Source organism: Bombus vancouverensis, chromosome 4, assembly GCF_051014615.1.
Source record: "Bombus vancouverensis nearcticus chromosome 4, iyBomVanc1_principal, whole genome shotgun sequence".
Taxonomy (NCBI): domain Eukaryota; kingdom Metazoa; phylum Arthropoda; class Insecta; order Hymenoptera; family Apidae; genus Bombus; species Bombus vancouverensis.
In genome coordinates, this window is record NC_134914.1 from 4,180,670 (window position 1) to 4,207,086 (window position 26,417).

The following is a 26,417-nucleotide window of genomic DNA, read 5'->3' on the forward strand; positions in this document are numbered from 1 at the left end:
TACGTTATATGGTATAACGTTATAACGCATTACGCTATATGGTATAACGTTATAACGTATTACGGTATATGGTATAACGTTATAACGTATTACGTTATATGGTATAACGTTATAACGTATTACGTTATATGGTATAACGTCATAACGCATTACGTTATATGGTATAACGTCATAACGTATTACGTTATATGGTATAACATTATAACGTATTACGTTATATGGTATAACATTATAACGTATTCCGTTATATGGTGTAACGTTATAACGTATTACGTTATATGGTATTACGTTATAACGCATTACGTTGTATGGTATAACGTCATATGGTATAACGTTATCACGTATTACGGTATATGGTATAATGTTATAACGTATTACGTTATATGGTATAACGTTATAACGTATTACGTTATATGGTATAACATTATAACGTATTCCGTTATATGGTGTAACCTTATAACGTACTACGTTATATGGTATTACGTTATAACGCATTACGTTGTATGGTATAACGTCATATGGTATAACGTTATCACGTATTACGGTATATGGTATAACGTTTTAACGTATTACGTTATATGGTATAACGTTATAACCTATTGCGTTATATGGTATAACGTTTTAACGTATTGCGTTATATAGTATAACGTCATATCGCATTACGTTATATGGTATAACGTCATAACGTATTACGTTATATGGAATAACGTTATAACGTATGACGTTATATGGTATAACGTTATAACGTATTACGTTATATGGTATAACGTTATAACGCATTACGCTATATGGTATAACGTTATCACGTATTACGGTATATGGTATAACGTTATAACGTATTACGTTATATGGTATAACGTTATAACATATTGCGTTATATGGTATAACATTATAACGTATTCCGTCATATGGTGTAACGTTATAACGTATTACGTTATATGGTATTACGTTATAACGCATTACGTTGTATGGTATAACGTCATATGGTATAACGTTATCACGTATTACGGTATATGGTATAACGTTATAACGTATTATGTTATATGGTATAACGTCATAACGTATTACGCTATATGGTATAACGTCATAACGTATTACGATATATGGTATAACGTCATAACGTATTGCGTTATGTGGTATAACGTTATAACGTATTACGTTATATGTTATTACCTCACAACGTATTACGTTATATGGTATAACGTTATAACGTATTGCGTTATATGGTATAACGTTATAACGTATTGCGTTATATGGTATAACGTCATAACGCATTACGTTGTATGGTATAACGTCATATGGTATAACGTTATCACGTATTACGGTATATGGTATAACGTTATAACGTATTACGTTATATGGCATAACGTTATAACGTATTGCGTTATATGGTATAACGTCATAACGCATTACGTTATATGGTATAACGTCATAACGTAATACGTTATATGGTATAACATTATAACGTACTACGTTATATGGTATAACGTCATAACGTATTACGTTATATGGTATAACATTATAACGTATTACGCTATATGGTATAACGTTATAACGTATTACGTTATATGGTATTACGTTATAACGTATTACGTTATATGATATTACCTCACAACGTATTACGTTATATGGTATAACGTTATAACGTATTGCGTTATATGGTATAACGTTATAACGTATTGCGTTATATGGTATAACGTCATAACGCATTACGTTATATGGTATAACGTCATAACGTATTACGTTATATGGTATAACATTATAACGTATTCCGTTATATGGTGTAACGTTATAACGTATTACGTTATATGGTATTACGTTATAACGCATTACGTTGTATGGTATAACGTCATATGATATAACGTTATCACGTATTACGGTATATGGTATAACGTCATAACGTATTACGCTATATGGTATAACGTTATAACGTATTACGTTAGATGGATAAACGTTATAACGTATTACGTTATATGTTATTACCTCACAACGTATTACGTTATATGGTATAACGTTATAACGTATTGCGTTATATGGTATAACGTTATAACGTATTGCGTTATATGGTATAACGTCATAACGCATTACGTTATATGGTATAACGTCATAACGTATTACGTTATATGGTATAACATTATAACGTATTCCGTTATATGGTGTAACGTTATAACGTATTACGTTATATGGTATTACGTTATAACGCATTACGTTGTATGGTATAACGTCATATGATATAACGTTATCACGTATTACGGTATATGGTATAACGTTATAACGTATTCCGTTATATGGTGTAACGTTATAACGTATTACGTTATATGGTATTACGTTATAACGCATTACGTTGTATGGTATAACGTCATATGGTATAACGTTATCACGTATTACGGTATATGGTATAACGTTATAACGTATTACGTTATATGGTATAACGTTATAACGTATTGCGTTATATGGTATAACGTCATAACGCATTACGTTATATGGTATAACGTCATAACGTAATACGTTATATGGTATAACATTATAACGTACTACGTTATATGGTATAACGTCATAACGTATTACGTTATACGGTATAACATTATAACGTATTACGCTATATGGTATAACGTTATAACGTATTACGTTATATGGTATTACGTTATAACGTATTACGTTATATGATATTACCTCACAACGTATTACGTTGTATGGTATAACGTTATAACGTATTGCGTTATATGGTATAACGTTATAACGTATTGCGTTATATGGTATAACGTCATAACGCATTACGTTATATGGTATAACGTCATAACGTATTACGTTATATGGTATAACATTATAACGTATTCCGTTATATGGTGTAACGTTATAACGTATTACGTTATATGGTATTACGTTATAACGCATTACGTTGTATGGTATAACGTCATATGATATGACGTTATCACGTATTACGGTATATGGTATAACGTCATAACGTATTACGCTATATGGTATAACGTTATAACGTATTACGTTATATGGAATAACGTTATAACGTATTTCGTAATATGGTATAACGTTATAACGTACTACGTTATATGGCATAACGTTATAACGTATTACGTTATATGGTATAACGTCATAACGTACTACGTTATATGGTATAACGTCATAACGTATTACGTTATATGGTATAACATTATAACGTATTACGTTATATGGAATAACGTTATAACGTATGACGTTATATGGTATAACGTTATAACGTATTACGTTATATGGTATAACGTTATAACGCATTACGCTATATGGTATAACGTTTTAACGTATTACGTTATATGGTATTACGTTATAACGCATTACGTTGTATGGTATAACGTCATATGGTATAACGTTATCACGTATTACGGTATATGGTATAACGTTATAACGTATTACGTTATATGGTATAACGTTATAACGTATTACGCTATATGGTATAACGTCATAACGTATTACGCTATATGGTATAACGTTATAACGTATTACGTTATGTGGTATAACGTTATAACGTATTACGTTATATGTTATTACCTCACAACGTATTACGTTATATGGTATAACGTTATAACGTATTGCGTTATATGGTATAACGTTATAACGTATTGCGTTATATGGTATAACGTCATAACGCATTACGTTATATGGTATAACGTCATAACGTATTACGTTATATGGTATAACATTATAACGTATTCCGTTATATGGTGTAACGTTATAACGTATTACGTTATATGGTATTACGTTATAACGCATTACGTTGTATGGTATAACGTCATATGGTATAACGTTATCACGTATTACGTTATATGGTATAACGTTATAACCTATTGCGTTATATGGTATAACGTTTTAACGTATTGCGTTATATAGTATAACGTCATATCGCATTACGTTATATGGTATAACGTCATAACGTATTACGTTATATGGAATAACGTTATAACGTATGACGTTATATGGTATAACGTTATAACGTATTACGTTATATGGTATAACGTTATAACGCATTACACTATATGGTATAACGTTATAACGTATTACGGTAGATGGTATAACGTTATAACGTATTACGTTATATGGTATAACGTTATAACGTATTACGTTATATGGTATAACGTCATAACGCATTACGTTATATGGTATAACGTCATAACGTATTACGTTATATGGTATAACATTATAACGTATTACGTTATATGGTATAACATTATAACGTATTCCGTTATATGGTGTAACGTTATAACGTATTACGTTATATGGTATTACGTTATAACGCATTACGTTGTATGGTATAACGTCATATGGTATAACGTTATCACGTATTACGGTATATGGTATAATGTTATAACGTATTACGTTATATGGTATAACGTTATAACGTATTACGTTATATGGTATAACATTATAACGTATTCCGTTATATGGTGTAACCTTATAACGTACTACGTTATATGGTATTACGTTATAACGCATTACGTTGTATGGTATAACGTCATATGGTATAACGTTATCACGTATTACGGTATATGGTATAACGTTTTAACGTATTACGTTATATGGTATAACGTTATAACCTATTGCGTTATATGGTATAACGTTTTAACGTATTGCGTTATATAGTATAACGTCATATAGCATTACGTTATATGGTATAACGTCATAACGTATTACGTTATATGGAATAACGTTATAACGTATGACGTTATATGGTATAACGTTATAACGTATTACGTTATATGGTATAACGTTATAACGCATTACGCTATATGGTATAACGTTATAACGTATTACGGTATATGGTATAACGTTATAACGTATTACGTTATATGGTATAACGTTATAACGTATTACGTTATATGGTATAACGTCATAACGCATTACGTTGTATGGTATAACGTCATAACGTATTACGTTATATGGTATAACATTATAACGTATTCCGTTATATGGTGTAACGTTATAACGTATTACGTTATATGGTATTACGTTATAACGCATTACGTTGTATGGTATAACGTCATATGGTATAACGTTATCACGTATTACGGTATATGGTATAACGTTATAACGTATTACGTTATATGGTATAACGTTATAACATATTGCGTTATATGGTATAACGTTATAACGTATTGCGTTATATGGTATAACGTCATAACGCATTACGTTATATGGTATAACGTCATAACGTATTACGTTATATGGTATAACATTATAACGTATTACGTTATATGGTATAACATTATAACGTATTCCGTTATATGGTGTAACGTTATAACGTATTACGTTATATGGTATTACGTTATAACGCATTACGTTGTATGGTATAACGTCATATGGTATAACGTTATCACGTATTACGGTATATGGTATAATGTTATAACGTATTACGTTATATGGTATAGCGTTATAACGTATTACGCTATATGGTATAACGTCATAACGTATTACGCTATATGGTATAACGTTATAACGTATTACGTTATGTGGTATAACGTTATAACGTATTACGTTATATGTTATTACCTCACAACGTATTACGTTATATGGTATAACGTTATAACGTATTGCGTTATATGGTATAACGTTATAACGTATTGCGTTATATGGTATAACGTCATAACGCATTACGTTATATGGTATAACGTCATAACGTATTACGTTATATGGTATAACATTATAACGTATTCCGCTATATGGTGTAACGTTATAACGTATTACGTTATATGGTATTACGTTATAACGCATTACGTTGTATGGTATAACGTCATATGGTATAACGTTATCACGTATTACGGTATATGATATAACGTTATAACGTATTACGTTATATGGTATAACGTTATAACGTATTGCGTTATATGGTATAACGTCATAACGCATTACGTTATATGGTATAACGTCATAACGTATTACGTTATATGGTATAACATTATAACGTATTCCGTTATATGGTGTAACGTTATAACGTATTACGTTATATGGTATTACGTTATAACGCATTTCGTTGTATGGTATAACGTCATATGGTATAACGTTATCACGTATTACGGTATATGGTATAACGTTATAACGTATTACGTTATATGGTATAACGTTATAACGTATTGCGTTATGTGGAATAACATTTTAACGTATTGCGTTATATAGTATAACGCCATAACGTATTACGCTATATGGTATAACGTTATAACGTATTACGTTATATGGTATTACGTTATAACGCATTACGTTGTATGGTATAACGTCATATGGTATAACGTTATCACGTATTACGGTATATGGTATAACGTTATAACGTATTACGTTATATGGTATAACGTTATAACATATTGCGTTATATGGTATAACATTATAACGTATTCCGTCATATGGTGTAACGTTATAACGTATTACGTTATATGGTATTACGTTATAACGCATTACGTTGTATGGTATAACGTCATATGGTATAACGTTATCACGTATTACGGTATATGGTATAACGTTATAACGTATTATGTTATATGGTATAACGTCATAACGTATTACGCTATATGGTATAACGTCATAACGTATTACGATATATGGTATAACGTCATAACGTATTACGTTATGTGGTATAACGTTATAACGTATTACGTTATATGTTATTACCTCACAACGTATTACGTTATATGGTATAACGTTATAACGTATTGCGTTATATGGTATAACGTTATAACGTATTGCGTTATATGGTATAACGTCATAACGCATTACGTTGTATGGTATAACGTCATATGGTATAACGTTATCACGTATTACGGTATATGGTATAACGTTATAACGTATTACGTTATATGGCATAACGTTATAACGTATTGCGTTATATGGTATAACGTCATAACGCATTACGTTATATGGTATAACGTCATAACGTAATACGTTATATGGTATAACATTATAACGTACTACGTTATATGGTATAACGTCATAACGTATTACGTTATATGGTATAACATTATAACGTATTACGCTATATGGTATAACGTTATAACGTATTACGTTATATGGTATTACGTTATAACGTATTACGTTATATGATATTACCTCACAACGTATTACGTTATATGGTATAACGTTATAACGTATTGCGTTATATGGTATAACGTTATAACGTATTGCGTTATATGGTATAACGTCATAACGCATTACGCTATATGGTATAACGTCATAACGTATTACGTTGTATGGTATAACGTCATATGGTATAACGTTATCACGTATTACGGTATATGGTATAACGTTATAACGTATTACGTTATATGGCATAACGTTATAACGTATTGCGTTATATGGTATAACGTCATAACGCATTACGTTATATGGTATAACGTCATAACGTAATACGTTATATGGTATAACATTATAACGTATTACGTTATATGGAATAACGTTATAACGTATGACGTTATATGGTATAACGTTATAACGTATTACGTTATATGGTATAACGTTATAACGCATTACGCTATATGGTATAACGTTTTAACGTATTACGTTATATGGTATTACGTTATAACGCATTACGTTGTATGGTATAACGTCATATGGTATAACGTTATCACGTATTACGGTATATGGTATAACGTTATAACGTATTACGTTATATGGTATAACGTTATAACGTATTACGCTATATGGTATAACGTCATAACGTATTACGCTATATGGTATAACGTTATAACGTATTACGTTATGTGGTATAACGTTATAACGTATTACGTTATATGTTATTACCTCACAACGTATTACGTTATATGGTATAACGTTATAACGTATTGCGTTATATGGTATAACGTTATAACGTATTGCGTTATATGGTATAACGTCATAACGCATTACGTTATATGGTATAACGTCATAACGTATTACGTTATATGGTATAACATTATAACGTATTCCGTTATATGGTGTAACGTTATAACGTATTACGTTATATGGTATTACGTTATAACGCATTACGTTGTATGGTATAACGTCATATGGTATAACGTTATCACGTATTACGTTATATGGTATAACGTTATAACCTATTGCGTTATATGGTATAACGTTTTAACGTATTGCGTTATATAGTATAACGTCATATCGCATTACGTTATATGGTATAACGTCATAACGTATTACGTTATATGGAATAACGTTATAACGTATGACGTTATATGGTATAACGTTATAACGTATTACGTTATATGGTATAACGTTATAACGCATTACACTATATGGTATAACGTTATAACGTATTACGGTAAATGGTATAACGTTATAACGTATTACGTTATATGGTATAACGTTATAACGTATTACGTTATATGGTATAACGTCATAACGCATTACGTTATATGGTATAACGTCATAACGTATTACGTTATATGGTATAACATTATAACGTATTACGTTATATGGTATAACATTATAACGTATTCCGTTATATGGTGTAACGTTATAACGTATTACGTTATATGGTATTACGTTATAACGCATTACGTTGTATGGTATAACGTCATATGGTATAACGTTATCACGTATTACGGTATATGGTATAATGTTATAACGTATTACGTTATATGGTATAACGTTATAACGTATTACGTTATATGGTATAACATTATAACGTATTCCGTTATATGGTGTAACCTTATAACGTACTACGTTATATGGTATTACGTTATAACGCATTACGTTGTATGGTATAACGTCATATGGTATAACGTTATCACGTATTACGGTATATGGTATAACGTTTTAACGTATTACGTTATATGGTATAACGTTATAACCTATTGCGTTATATGGTATAACGTTTTAACGTATTGCGTTATATAGTATAACGTCATATCGCATTACGTTATATGGTATAACGTCATAACGTATTACGTTATATGGAATAACGTTATAACGTATGACGTTATATGGTATAACGTTATAACGTATTACGTTATATGGTATAACGTTATAACGCATTACGCTATATGGTATAACGTTATAACGTATTACGGTATATGGTATAACGTTATAACGTATTACGTTATATGGTATAACGTTATAACGTATTACGTTATATGGTATAACGTCATAACGCATTACGTTGTATGGTATAACGTCATAACGTATTACGTTATATGGTATAACATTATAACGTATTCCGTTATATGGTGTAACGTTATAACGTATTACGTTATATGGTATTACGTTATAACGCATTACGTTGTATGGTATAACATCATATGGTATAACGTTATCACGTATTACGGTATATGGTATAACGTTATAACGTATTACGTTATATGGTATAACGTTATAACATATTGCGTTATATGGTATAACGTTATAACGTATTGCGTTATATGGTATAACGTCATAACGCATTACGTTATATGGTATAACGTCATAACGTATTACGTTATATGGTATAACATTATAACGTATTACGTTATATGGTATAACATTATAACGTATTCCGTTATATGGTGTAACGTTATAACGTATTACGTTATATGGTATTACGTTATAACGCATTACGTTGTATGGTATAACGTCATATGGTATAACGTTATCACGTATTACGGTATATGGTATAATGTTATAACGTATTACGTTATATGGTATAACGTTATAACGTATTACGCTATATGGTATAACGTCATAACGTATTACGCTATATGGTATAACGTTATAACGTATTACGTTATGTGGTATAACGTTATAACGTATTACGTTATATGTTATTACATCACAACGTATTACGTTATATGGTATAACGTTATAACGTATTGCGTTATATGGTGTAACGTTATAACGTATTGCGTTATATGGTATAACGTCATAACGCATTACGTTATATGGTATAACGTCATAACGTATTACGTTATATGGTATAACATTATAACGTATTCCGTTATATGGTGTAACGTTATAACGTATTACGTTATATGGTATTACGTTATAACGCATTACGTTGTATGGTATAACGTCATATGGTATAACGTTATCACGTATTACGGTATATGATATAACGTTATAACGTATTACGTTATATGGTATAACGTTATAACGTATTGCGTTATATGGTATAACGTCATAACGCATTACGTTATATGGTATAACGTCATAACGTATTACGTTATATGGTATAACATTATAACGTATTCCGTTATATGGTGTAACGTTATAACGTATTACGTTATATGGTATTACGTTATAACGCATTTCGTTGTATGGTATAACGTCATATGGTATAACGTTATCACGTATTACGGTATATGGTATAACGTTATAACGTATTACGTTATATGGTATAACGTTATAACGTATTGCGTTATGTGGTATAACATTTTAACGTATTGCGTTATATAGTATAACGCCATAACGCATTACGCTATATGGTATAACGTTATAACGTATTACGTTATATGGTATTACGTTATAACGCATTACGTTGTATGGTATAACGTCATATGGTATAACGTTATCACGTATTACGGTATATGGTATAACGTTATAACGTATTACGTTATATGGTATAACGTTATAACATATTGCGTTATATGGTATAACATTATAACGTATTCCGTCATATGGTGTAACGTTATAACGTATTACGTTATATGGTATTACGTTATAACGCATTACGTTGTATGGTATAACGTCATATGGTATAACGTTATCACGTATTACGGTATATGGTATAACGTTATAACGTATTATGTTATATGGTATAACGTCATAACGTATTACGCTATATGGTATAACGTCATAACGTATTACGATATATGGTATAACGTCATAACGTATTACGTTATGTGGTATAACGTTATAACGTATTACGTTATATGTTATTACCACACAACGTATTACGTTATATGGTATAACGTTATAACGTATTGCGTTATATGGTATAACGTTATAACGTATTGCGTTATATGGTATAACGTCATAACGCATTACGTTGTATGGTATAACGTCATATGGTATAACGTTATCACGTATTACGGTATATGGTATAACGTTATAACGTATTACGTTATATGGCATAACGTTATAACGTATTGCGTTATATGGTATAACGTCATAACGCATTACGTTATATGGTATAACGTCATAACGTAATACGTTATATGGTATAACATTATAACGTACTACGTTATATGGTATAACGTCATAACGTACTACGTTATATGGTATAACGTCATAACGTATTACGTTATATGGTATAACATTATAACGTATTACGTTATATGGAATAACGTTATAACGTATGACGTTATATGGTATAACGTTATAACGTATTACGTTATATGGTATAACGTTATAACGCATTACGCTATATGGTATAACGTTTTAACGTATTACGTTATATGGTATTACGTTATAACGCATTACGTTGTATGGTATAACGTCATATGGTATAACGTTATCACGTATTACGGTATATGGTATAACGTTATAACGTATTACGTTATATGGTATAACGTTATAACGTATTACGCTATATGGTATAACGTCATAACGTATTACGCTATATGGTATAACGTTATAACGTATTACGTTATGTGGTATAACGTTATAACGTATTACGTTATATGTTATTACCTCACAACGTATTACGTTATATGGTATAACGTTATAACGTATTGCGTTATATGGTATAACGTTATAACGTATTGCGTTATATGGTATAACGTCATAACGCATTACGTTATATGGTATAACGTCATAACGTATTACGTTATATGGTATAACATTATAACGTATTCCGTTATATGGTGTAACGTTATAACGTATTACGTTATATGGTATTACGTTATAACGCATTACGTTGTATGGTATAACGTCATATGGTATAACGTTATCACGTATTACGGTATATGGTATAACGTTATAACGTATTACGTTATATGGTATAACGTTATAACGTATTGCGTTATATGGTATAACGTCATAACGCATTACGTTATATGGTATAACGTCATAACGTATTACGTTATATGGTATAACATTATAACGTATTCCGTTATATGGTGTAACGTTATAACGTATTACGTTATATGGTATTACGTTATAACGCATTTCGTTGTATGGTAAAACGTCATATGGTATAACGTTATCACGTATTACGGTATATGGTATAACGTTATAACGTATTACGTTATATGGTATAACGTTATAACGTATTGCGTTATGTGGTATAACGTTTTAACGTATTGCGTTATATAGTATAACGCCATAACGCATAACGCTATATGGTATAACGTTATAACGTATTACGTTATATGGTATTACGTTATAACGCATTACGTTGTATGGTATAACGTCATATGGTATAGCGTTATCACGTATTACGATATATGGTATAACGTTATAACGTATTACGTTATATGGTATAACGTTATCACATATTGCGTTATATGGTATAACATTATTACGTGTTCCGTCATATGGTGTAACGTTATAACGTATTACATTATATGGTATTACGTTATAACGCATTACGTTGTATGGTATAACGTCATATGGTATAACGTTATCACGTATTACGGTATATGGTATAACGTTATAACGTATTACGTTATATGGTATAACGTCATAACGTATTACGCTATATGGTATAACGTCATAACGTATTACGCTCTATGGTATAACGTTATAACGTATTACGTTATGTGGTATAACGTTATAACGTATTACGTTATATGTTATTACCTCACAACGTATTACGTTATATGGTATAACGTTATAACGTATTGCGTTATATGGTATAACGTTATAACGTATTGCGTTATATGGTATAACGTCATAACGCATTACGTCATATGGTATAACGTCATAACGTATTACGTTATATGGTATAACATTATAACGTATTCCGTTATATGGTGTAACGTTATAACGTATTACGTTATATGGTATTACGTTATAACGCATTACGTTGTATGGTATAACGTCATATGATATAACGTTATCACGTATTACGGTATATGGTATAACGTTATAACGTATTCCGTTATATGGTGTAACGTTATAACGTATTACGTTATATGGTATTACGTTATAACGCATTACGTTGTATGGTATAACGTCATATGGTATAACGTTATCACGTATTACGGTATATGGTATAACGTTATAACGTATTACGTTATATGGTATAACATTATAACGTATTGCGTTATATGGTATAACGTCATAACGCATTACGTTTTATGGTATAACGTCATAACGTAATACGTTATATGGTATAATATTATAACGTACTACGTTATATGGTATAACGTCATAACGTATTACGTTATATGGTATAACATTATAACGTATTACGCTATATGGTATAACGTTATAACGTATTACGTTATATGGTATTACGTTATAACGTATTACGTTATATAATATTACCTCACAACGTATTACGTTATATGGTATAACGTTATAACGTATTGCGTTGTATGGTATAACGTTATAACGTATTGCGTTATATGGTATAACGTCATAACGCATTACGTTATATGGTATAACGTCATAACGTATTACGTTATATGGTATAACATTATAACGTATTCCGTTATATGGTGTAACGTTATAACGTATTACGTTATATGGTATTACGTTATAACGCATTACGTTGTATGGTATAACGTGATATGATATAACGTTATCACGTATTACGGTATATGGTATAACGTCATAACTTATTACGCTATGTGGTATAACGTTATAACGTATTACGTTATATGGAATAACGTTATAACGTATTACGTAATATGGTATAACGTTATAACGTATTACGCTATATGGTATAACGTCATATGGTATAACGTTATCACGTATTACGGTAAATGGTATAACGTTATAACGTATTACGTTATATGGTATAACGTTATAACGTATTACGTTATATGGAATAACGTTATAACGTATTACGTAATATGGTATAACGTTATATCGTATTACGTTATATGGCATAACGTTATAACGTGTTACGTTATATGGTATAACGTCATAACGTACTACGCTATATGGTATAACGTCATAACGTATTACGTTATATGGTATAACATTATAACGTATTACGTTATATGGAATAACGTTATAACGTATGACGTTATATGGTATAACGTTATAACGTATTACGTTATATGGTATAACGTTATAACGCATTACGCTATATGGTATAACGTTATAACGTATTACGTTATATGGTATTACGTTATAACGCATTACGTTGTATGGTATAACGTCATATGGTATAACGTTATCACGTATTACGGTATATGGTATAACGTTATAACGTATTACGTTATATGGTATAACGTTATAACGTATTACGTTATATGGTATTACGTTATAACGCATTACGTTGTATGGTATAACGTCATATGGTATAACGTTATCACGTATTACGGTATATGGTATAACGTTATAACGTATTACGTTATATGGTATAACGTTATAACGTATTGCGTTATATGGTATAACGTCATAACACATTACGTTATATGGTATAACGTAATAACGTATTACGTTATATGGTATAACATTATAACGTATTCCGTTATATGGTGTAACGTTATAACGTATTACGTTATATGGTATTACGTTATAACGCATTACGTTGTATGGTATAACGTCATATGGTATAACGTTATCACGTATTACGGTATATGGTATAACGTTTTAACGTATTACGTTATATGGTATAACGTTATAACCTATTGCGTTATATGGTATAACGTTTTAACGTATTGCGTTATATAGTATAACGTCATATCGCATTACGTTATATGGTATAACGTCATAACGTATTACGTTATATGGAATAACGTTATAACGTATGACGTTATATGGTATAACGTTATAACGTATTACGTTATATGGTATAACGTCATAACGCATTACGTAATATGGTATAACGTTATAACGTATTACGTTATATGGCATAACGTTATAACGTATTACGTTATGTGGTATAACGTTATAACGTATTCCGTTATATGGTATTACGTCATGACGTATTACGTTATGTGGTATAACGTTATAACGTATTACGTTATATGGTGTAACGTTATAACGTATTACGTTATATGGTATTACGTTATAACGCATTACGTTGTATGGTATAACGTCATATGGTATAACCTTATCACGTATTACGGTATATGGTATAACGTTATAACGTATTACGTTATATGGTATAACGTCATAACGCATTACGTAATATGGTATAACGTTATAACGTATTACGTTATATGGCATAACGTTATAACGTATTACGTTATGTGGTATAACGTTATAACGTATTCCGTTATATGGTATTACGTCATGACGTATTACGTTATGTGGTATAACGTTATAACGTATTACGTTATATGGTAATACGTCACAACGTATTACGTTATATGGAATAACGTTATAACGTATTACGTTATATGGTATAACGTTATCACGTATTACGGTATATGGTATAACGTTATAACGTATTGCGTTATATGGTATAACGTTATAACATATTGCGTTATATGGTATAACGTTATAACGTATTGCGTTATATGGTATAACGTTATAACGTATTGCGTTATATGGTATAACGTCATAACGTATTACGCTATATGGCATAACGTCACAACGTATTACGCTATATGGTACAAAGTCATAACGTATTACGTTATATGGCATAACGTTATAACGTATTACGTTATGTGGTATAACGTTATAACGTGTTACGTTATATGGTATTACGTCATGACGTATTACGTTATGTGGTATAACGTTATAACGTATTACGTTATATGGTAATACGTCACAACGTATTACGTTATATGGAATAACGTTATAACGTATTACGTTATATGGTATAACGTTATCACGTATTACGGTATATGGTATAACGTTATAACGTATTGCGTTATATGGTATAACGTTATAACATATTGCGTTATATGGTATAACGTTATAACGTATTGCGTTATATGGTATAACGTTATAACGTATTGCGTTATATGGTATAACGTCATAACGTATTACGCTATATGGCATAACGTCACAACGTATTACGCTATATGGTACAAAGTCATAACGTATTACGTTATATGGTATAACATTATAACGTATTACGTTATATGGAATAACGTTATAACGTATTACGCTATATGGTATAACGTCATAACGCATTACGTTATATGGTATAACGTCATAACGTATTACGTTATATGGTATAACATTATAACGTATTCCGTTATATGGTGTAACGTTATAACGTATTACGTTATATGGTATTACGTTATAACGCATTACGTTGTATGGTATAACGTCATATGATATAACGTTATCACGTATTACGGTATATGGTATAACGTTGTAACGTATTCCGTTATATGGTGTAACGTTATAACGTATTACGTTATATGGTATTACGTTATAACGCATTACGTTGTATGGTATAACGTCATATGGTATAACGTTATCACGTATTACGGTATATGGTATAACGTTATAACGTATTACGTTATATGGTATAACGTCATAACGTATTACGCTATATGGTGTAACGTCATAACGTATTACGCTATATGGTATAACGTTATAACGTATTACGTTATATGTTATTACCTCACAACGTATTACGTTATATCGTATAACGTTATAACGTATTGCGTTATATGGTATAACGATATAACGTATTGCGTTATATGGTATAACGTCATAACGCATTACGTAATATGGTATAACGTTATAACGTATTACGTTATATGGCATAACGTTATAACGTATTGCGTTATATGGTATAACGTCATAACGCATTACGTAATATGGTATAACGTTATAACGTATTACGTTATATGGCATAACGTTATAACGTATTACGTTATGTGGTATAACGTTATAACGTGTTACGTTATATGGTATTACGTCATGACGTATTACGTTATGTGGTATAACGTTATAACGTATTACGTTATATGGTAATACGTCACAACGTATTACGTTATATGGAATAACGTTATAACGTATTACGTTATATGGTATAACGTTATCACGTATTACGGTATATGGTATAACGTTATAACGTATTGCGTTATATGGTATAACGTTATAACATATTGCGTTATATGGTATAACGTTATAACGTATTGCGTTATATGGTATAACGTTATAACGTATTGCGTTATATGGTATAACGTCATAACGTATTACGCTATATGGTATAACGTTATAACGTATTACGTTATATAGAATAACGTTATAACGTATTACGTAATATGGTATAACGTTATAACGTATTACGTTATATGGCATAACGTTATAACGTATTACGTTATGTGGTATAACGTTATAACGTGTTACGTTATATGGTATAACGTCATGACGTATTACGTTATGTGGTATAACGTTATAACGTATTACGTTATATGGTAATACGTCACAACGTATTACGTTATATGGAATAACGCTATAACGTATTACGTTATATGGTATAACGTCATAACGTATTACGTTATATGGTATAACATTATAACGTATTCCGTTATATGGTGTAACGTTATAACGTATTACGTTATATGGTATTACGTTATAACGCATTACGGTATATGGTATAACGTCATAACGTATTACGTTATGTGGTATAACATTATAACGTATTGCGTTATATGGTGTAACGTTATAACGTATTACGTTATACGGTATTACGTTATAACGCATTACGTTGTATGGTATAACGTCATATGGCATAACGTTATCACGTATTACGGTATATGGTATAACGTTATAACGTATTACGTTATATGGTATAACGTTATAACGTATTGCGTTATGTGGTATAACGTTTTAACGTATTGCGTTATATAGTATAACGCCATAACGCATTACGTTGTATGGTATAACGTCATATGGTATAACGTTATCACGTATTACGTCATATGGTATAACATTATAACGTATTACGTTATATGGTATAACGTCATAACGTATTACGCTATATGGTATAACGTCATAACGTATTACGCTATATGGTATAACGTTATAACGTATTACGCTATATGGTATAACGTTATAACGTATTGCGTTATGTGGTATAAAGTTTTAACGTATTGCGTTATATAGTATAACGCCATAACGCATTACGCTATATGGTATAACGTTCTAACGTATTACGTTATATGGTATTACGTTATAACGCATTACGTTGTATGGTATAACGTCATATGGTATAACGTTATCACGTATTACGGTATATGGTATAACGTTATAACGTATTACGTTATATGGTATAACGTTGTAACATATTGCGTTATATGGTATAACGTTATAACGTATTGCGTTATATGGTATAACGTCATAACGCATTACGTTATATGGTATAACGTCATAACGTATTACGCTATATGGTATAACGTCATAACGTATTACGCTATATGGTATAACGTCATAACGTATTACGTTATATGGTATAACATTATAACGTATTACGTTATATGGAATAACGTTATAACGTATGACGTTATATGGTATAACGTTATAACGTATTACGTTATATGTTATTACCTCACAACGTATTACGTTATATGGTATAACATTATAACGTATTCCGTTATATGGTGTAACGTTATAACGTATTACGTTATATGGTATTACGTTATAACGCATTACGGTATATGGTATAACGTCATAACGTATTACGCTATATGGTATAACGTCATAACGTATTACGCTATATGGTATAACGTCATAACGTATTACGTTATATGGTATAACATTATAACGTATTACGTTATATGGTATAACGTTATAACGTATTACGTTATATGTTATTACCTCACAACGTATTACGTTATATGGTATAACGTTATAACGTATTGCGTTATATGGTATAACGTTATAACGTATTGCGTTATATGGTATAACGTCATAACGCATTACGTTATATGGTATAACGTCATAACGTATTACGTTATATGGTATGACATTATAACGTATTCCGTTATATGGTGTAACGTTATAACGTATTACGTTATATGGTATTACGTTATAACGCATTACGTTGTATGGTATAACGTCATATGATATAACGTTATCACGTATTACGGTATATGGTATAACGTTATAACGTATTCCGTTATATGGTGTAACGTTATAACGTATTACGTTATATGGTATTACGTTATAACGCATTACGTTGTATGGTATAACGTCATATGGTATAACGTTATCACGTATTACGGTATATGGTATAACGTTATAGCGTATTACGTTATATGGTATAACGTCATAACGTATTACGCTATATGGTATAACGTCATAACGTATTACGCTATATGGTATAACGTTATAACGTATTACGTTATATGTTATTACCTCACAACGTATTACGTTATATGGTATAACGTTATAACGTATTGCGTTATATGGTATAACGTTATAACGTATTGCGTTATATGGTATAACGTCATAACGCATTACGTAATATGGTATAACGTTATAACGTATTACGTTATATGGCATAACGTTATAACGTATTGCGTTATATGGTATAACGTCATAACGCATTACGTAATATGGTATAACGTTATAACGTATTACGTTATATGGCATAACGTTATAACGTATTACGTTATGTGGTATAACGTTATAACGTGTTACGTTATATGGTATTACGTCATGACGTATTACGTTATGTGGTATAACGTTATAACGTATTACGTTATATGGTAATACGTCACAACGTATTACGTTATATGGAATAACGTTATAACGTATTACGTCATATGGCATAACGTTATCACGTATTACGGTATATGGTATAACGTTATAACGTATTACGTTATATGGTATAACGTTATAACGTATTGCGTTATGTGGTATAACGTTTTAACGTATTGCGTTATATAGTATAACGCCATAACGCATTACGTTGTATGGTATAACGTCATATGGTATAACGTTATCACGTATTACGTCATATGGTATAACATTATAACGTATTACGTTATATGGTATAACGTCATAACGTATTACGCTATATGGTATAACGTCATAACGTATTACGCTATATGGTATAACGTTATAACGTATTACGCTATATGGTATAACGTTATAACGTATTGCGTTATGTGGTATAAAGTTTTAACGTATTGCGTTATATAGTATAACGCCATAACGCATTACGCTATATGGTATAACGTTCTAACGTATTACGTTATATGGTATTACGTTATAACGCATTACGTTGTATGGTATAACGTCATATGGTATAACGTTATCACGTATTACGGTATATGGTATAACGTTATAACGTATTACGTTATATGGTATAACGTTGTAACATATTGCGTTATATGGTATAACGTTATAACGTATTGCGTTATATGGTATAACGTCATAACGCATTACGTTATATGGTATAACGTCATAACGTATTACGCTATATGGTATAACGTCATAACGTATTACGCTATATGGTATAACGTCATAACGTATAACGTTATATGGTATAACATTATAACGTATTACGTTATATGGAATAACGTTATAACGTATGACGTTATATGGTATAACGTTATAACGTATTACGTTATATGTTATTACCTCACAACGTATTACGTTATATGGTATAACATTATAACGTATTCCGTTATATGGTGTAACGTTATAACGTATTACGTTATATGGTATTACGTTATAACGCATTACGGTATATGGTATAACGTCATAACGTATTACGCTATATGGTATAACGTCATAACGTATTACGCTATATGGTATAACGTCATAACGTATTACGTTATATGGTATAACATTATAACGTATTACGTTATATGGTATAACGTTATAACGTATTACGTTATATGTTATTACCTCACAACGTATTACGTTATATGGTATAACGTTATAACGTATTGCGTTATATGGTATAACGTTATAACGTATTGCGTTATATGGTATAACGTCATAACGCATTACGTTATATGGTATAACGTCATAACGTATTACGTTATATGGTATGACATTATAACGTATTCCGTTATATGGTGTAACGTTATAACGTATTACGTTATATGGTATTACGTTATAACGCATTACGTTGTATGGTATAACGTCATATGATATAACGTTATCACGTATTACGGTATATGGTATAACGTTATAACGTATTCCGTTATATGGTGTAACGTTATAACGTATTACGTTATATGGTATTACGTTATAACGCATTACGTTGTATGGTATAACGTCATATGGTATAACGTTATCACGTATTACGGTATATGGTATAACGTTATAACGTATTACGTTATATGGTATAACGTCATAACGTATTACGCTATATGGTATAACGTCATAACGTATTACGCTATATGGTATAACGTTATAACGTATTACGTTATATGTTATTACCTCACAACGTATTACGTTATATGGTATAACGTTATAACGTATTGCGTTATATGGTATAACGTTATAACGTATTGCGTTATATGGTATAACGTCATAACGCATTACGTAATATGGTATAACGTTATAACGTATTACGTTATATGGCATAACGTTATAACGTATTGCGTTATATGGTATAACGTCATAACGCATTACGTAATATGGTATAACGTTATAACGTATTACGTTATATGGCATAACGTTATAACGTATTACGTTATGTGGTATAACGTTATAACGTGTTACGTTATATGGTATTACGTCATGACGTATTACGTTATGTGGTATAACGTTATAACGTATTACGTTATATGGTAATACGTCACAACGTATTACGTTATATGGAATAACGTTATAACGTATTACGTCATATGGTATAACGTTATCACGTATTACGGTATATGGTATAACGTTATAACGTATTGCGTTATATGGTATAACGTTATAACGTATTGCGTCATATGGTATAACGTTATAACGTATTGCGTTATATGGTATAACGTTATAACGTATTGCGTTATATGGTATAACGTCATAACGTATTACGCTATATGGCATAACGTCACAACGTATTACGCTATATGGTACAACGTCATAACGTATTACGTTATATGGTATAACGTTATAACGTGTTACGTTATATGGTATTACGTCATAACGTATTACGCTATATGGTATAACGTCATAACGTATTACGCTATATGGTATAACGTTATAACGTATTACGTTATGTGGAATAACGTTATAACGTGTCACGTTATATGGTATTACGTTATAACGCATTACGTTGTATGGTATAACGTCATATGGTATAACGTTATCACGTATTACGTCATATGGTATAACATTATAACGTATTACGTTATATGGTATAACGTCATAACGTATTACGCTATATGGTATAACGTCATAACGTATTACGCTATATGGTATAACGTCATAACGTATTACGCTATATGGTATAACGTTATAACGTATTACGTTATATGGTGTAACGTTATAACGTATTACGTTATAAGGTATTACGTTATAACGCATTACGTTGTATGGTATAACGTCATATGATATAACGTTATCACGTATTACGGTATATGGTATAACGTTATAACGTATTACGTTACATGGTATAACGTCATAACGTATTACGCTATATGGTATAACGTCATAACTTATTACGCTATATGGTATAACGTTATAACGTATTACGTTATCTGGAATAACGTTATAACGTATTACGTAATATGGTATGACGTTATAACGTATTACGATATATGGCATAACGTTATAACGTATTACGTTATGTGGTATAACGCTATAACGTGTTACGTTATATGGTATAACGTTATAACGTATTACGTTATATGGCATAACGTTATAACGTATTACGTTATGTGGTATAACGTTATAACGTGTTACGTTATATGGTATAACGTCATGACGTATTAAGTTATGTGGTATAACGTTATAACGTATTACGTTATATGGTAATACGTCACAACGTATTACGTTATATGGAATAACGTTATAACGTATTACGTTATATGGTATAACGTCATAACGTATTACGTTATATGGTATAACATTATAACGTATTACGTTATATGGAATAACGTTATAACCTATTACGCTATATGGTATAACGTCATAACGCATTACGTTATATGGTATAACGTCATAACGTATTACGTTATATGGTATAACATTATAACGTATTCCGTTATATGGTGTAACGTTATGACGTATTACGTTATATGGTATTACGTTATAACGCATTACGTTGTATGGTATAACGTCATATGATATAACGTTATCACGTATTACGGTATATGGTATAACGTTATAACGTATTCCGTTATATGGTGTAACGTTATGACGTATTACGTTATATGGTATTACGTTATAACGCATTACGTTGTATGGTATAACGTCATATGATATAACGTTATCACGTATTACGGTATATGGTATAACGTTATAACGTATTCCGTTATATGGTGTAACGTTATAACGTATTACGTTATATGGTATAACGTTGTAACATATTGCGTTATATGGTATAACGTTAAAACGTATTGCGTTATATGGTATAACGTCATAACGCATTACGTTATATGGTATAACGTCATAACGTATTACGCTATATGGTATAACGTTATAACGTATTACGTTATGTGGAATAACGTTATAACGTGTCACGTTATATGGTATTACGTTATAACGCATTACGTTGTATGGTATAACGTCATATGGTATAACGTTATCACGTATTACGTCATATGGTATAACATTATAACGTATTACGTTATATGGTATAACGTCATAACGTATTACGCTATATGGTATAACGTCATAACGTATTACGCTATATGGTATAACGTCATAACGTATTACGCTATATGGTATAACGTCATAACGTATTACATTATATGGTATGACATTATAACGTATTCCGTTATATGGTGTAACGTTATAACGTATTACGTTATATGGTATTACGTTATAACGCATTACGTTGTATGGTATAACGTCATATGATATAACGTTATCACGTATTACGGTATATGGTATAACGTTATAACGTATTCCGTTATATGGTGTAACGTTATAACGTATTACGTTATATGGTATTACGTTATAACGCATTACGTTGTATGGTATAACGTCATATGGTATAACGTTATCACGTATTACGGTATATGGTATAACGTTATAACGTATTACGTTATATGGTATAACGTCATAACGTATTACGCTATATGGTATAACGTCATAACGTATTACGCTATATGGTATAACGTTATAACGTATTACGTTATATGTTATTACCTCACAACGTATTACGTTATATGGTATAACGTTATAACGTATTGCGTTATATGGTATAACGTTATAACGTATTGCGTTATATGGTATAACGTCATAACGCATTACGTAATATGGTATAACGTTATAACGTATTACGTTATATGGCATAACGTTATAACGTATTGCGTTATATGGTATAACGTCATAACGCATTACGTAATATGGTATAACGTTATAACGTATTACGTTATATGGCATAACGTTATAACGTATTACGTTATGTGGTATAACGTTATAACGTGTTACGTTATATGGTATTACGTCATGACGTATTACGTTATGTGGTATAACGTTATAACGTATTACGTTATATGGTAATACGTCACAACGTATTACGTTATATGGAATAACGTTATAACGTATTACGTCATATGGTATAACGTTATCACGTATTACGGTATATGGTATAACGTTATAACGTATTGCGTTATATGGTATAACGTTATAACGTATTGCGTCATATGGTATAACGTTATAACGTATTGCGTTATATGGTATAACGTTATAACGTATTGCGTTATATGGTATAACGTCATAACGTATTACGCTATATGGCATAACGTCACAACGTATTACGCTATATGGTACAACGTCATAACGTATTACGTTATATGGTATAACGTTATAACGTGTTACGTTATATGGTATTACGTCATAACGTATTACGCTATATGGTATAACGTCATAACGTATTACGCTATATGGTATAACGTTATAACGTATTACGTTATGTGGAATAACGTTATAACGTGTCACGTTATATGGTATTACGTTATAACGCATTACGTTGTATGGTATAACGTCATATGGTATAACGTTATCACGTATTACGTCATATGGTATAACATTATAACGTATTACGTTATATGGTATAACGTCATAACGTATTACGCTATATGGTATAACGTCATAACGTATTACGCTATATGGTATAACGTCATAACGTATTACGCTATATGGTATAACGTTATAACGTATTACGTTATATGGTGTAACGTTATAACGTATTACGTTATAAGGTATTACGTTATAACGCATTACGTTGTATGGTATAACGTCATATGATATAACGTTATCACGTATTACGGTATATGGTATAACGTTATAACGTATTACGTTATATGGTATAACGTCATAACGTATTACGCTATATGGTATAACGTCATAACTTATTACGCTATATGGTATAACGTTATAACGTATTACGTTATCTGGAATAACGTTATAACGTATTACGTAATATGGTATAACGTTATAACGTATTACGATATATGGCATAACGTTATAACGTATTACGTTATGTGGTATAACGCTATAACGTGTTACGTTATATGGTATAACGTTATAACGTATTACGTTATATGGCATAACGTTATAACGTATTACGTTATGTGGTATAACGTTATAACGTGTTACGTTATATGGTATAACGTCATGACGTATTAAGTTATGTGGTATAACGTTATAACGTATTACGTTATATGGTAATACGTCACAACGTATTACGTTATATGGAATAACGTTGTAACGTATTACGTTATATGGTATAACGTCATAACGTATTACGTTATATGGTATAACATTATAACGTATTACGTTATATGGAATAACGTTATAACCTATTACGCTATATGGTATAACGTCATAACGCATTACGTTATATGGTATAACGTCATAACGTATTACGTTATATGGTATAACATTATAACGTATTCCGTTATATGGTGTAACGTTATGACGTATTACGTTATATGGTATTACGTTATAACGCATTACGTTGTATGGTATAACGTCATATGATATAACGTTATCACGTATTACGGTATATGGTATAACGTTATAACGTATTCCGTTATATGGTGTAACGTTATAACGTATTACGTTATATGGTATTACGTTATAACGCATTACGTTGTATGGTCTAACGTCATATGGTATAACGTTATCACGTATTACGGTATATGGTATAACGTTATAACGTATTACGTTATATGGTATAACGTCATAACGTATTACGCTATATGGTATAACGTCATAACGTATTACGCTATATGGTATAACGTTATAACGTATTACGTTATATGTTATTA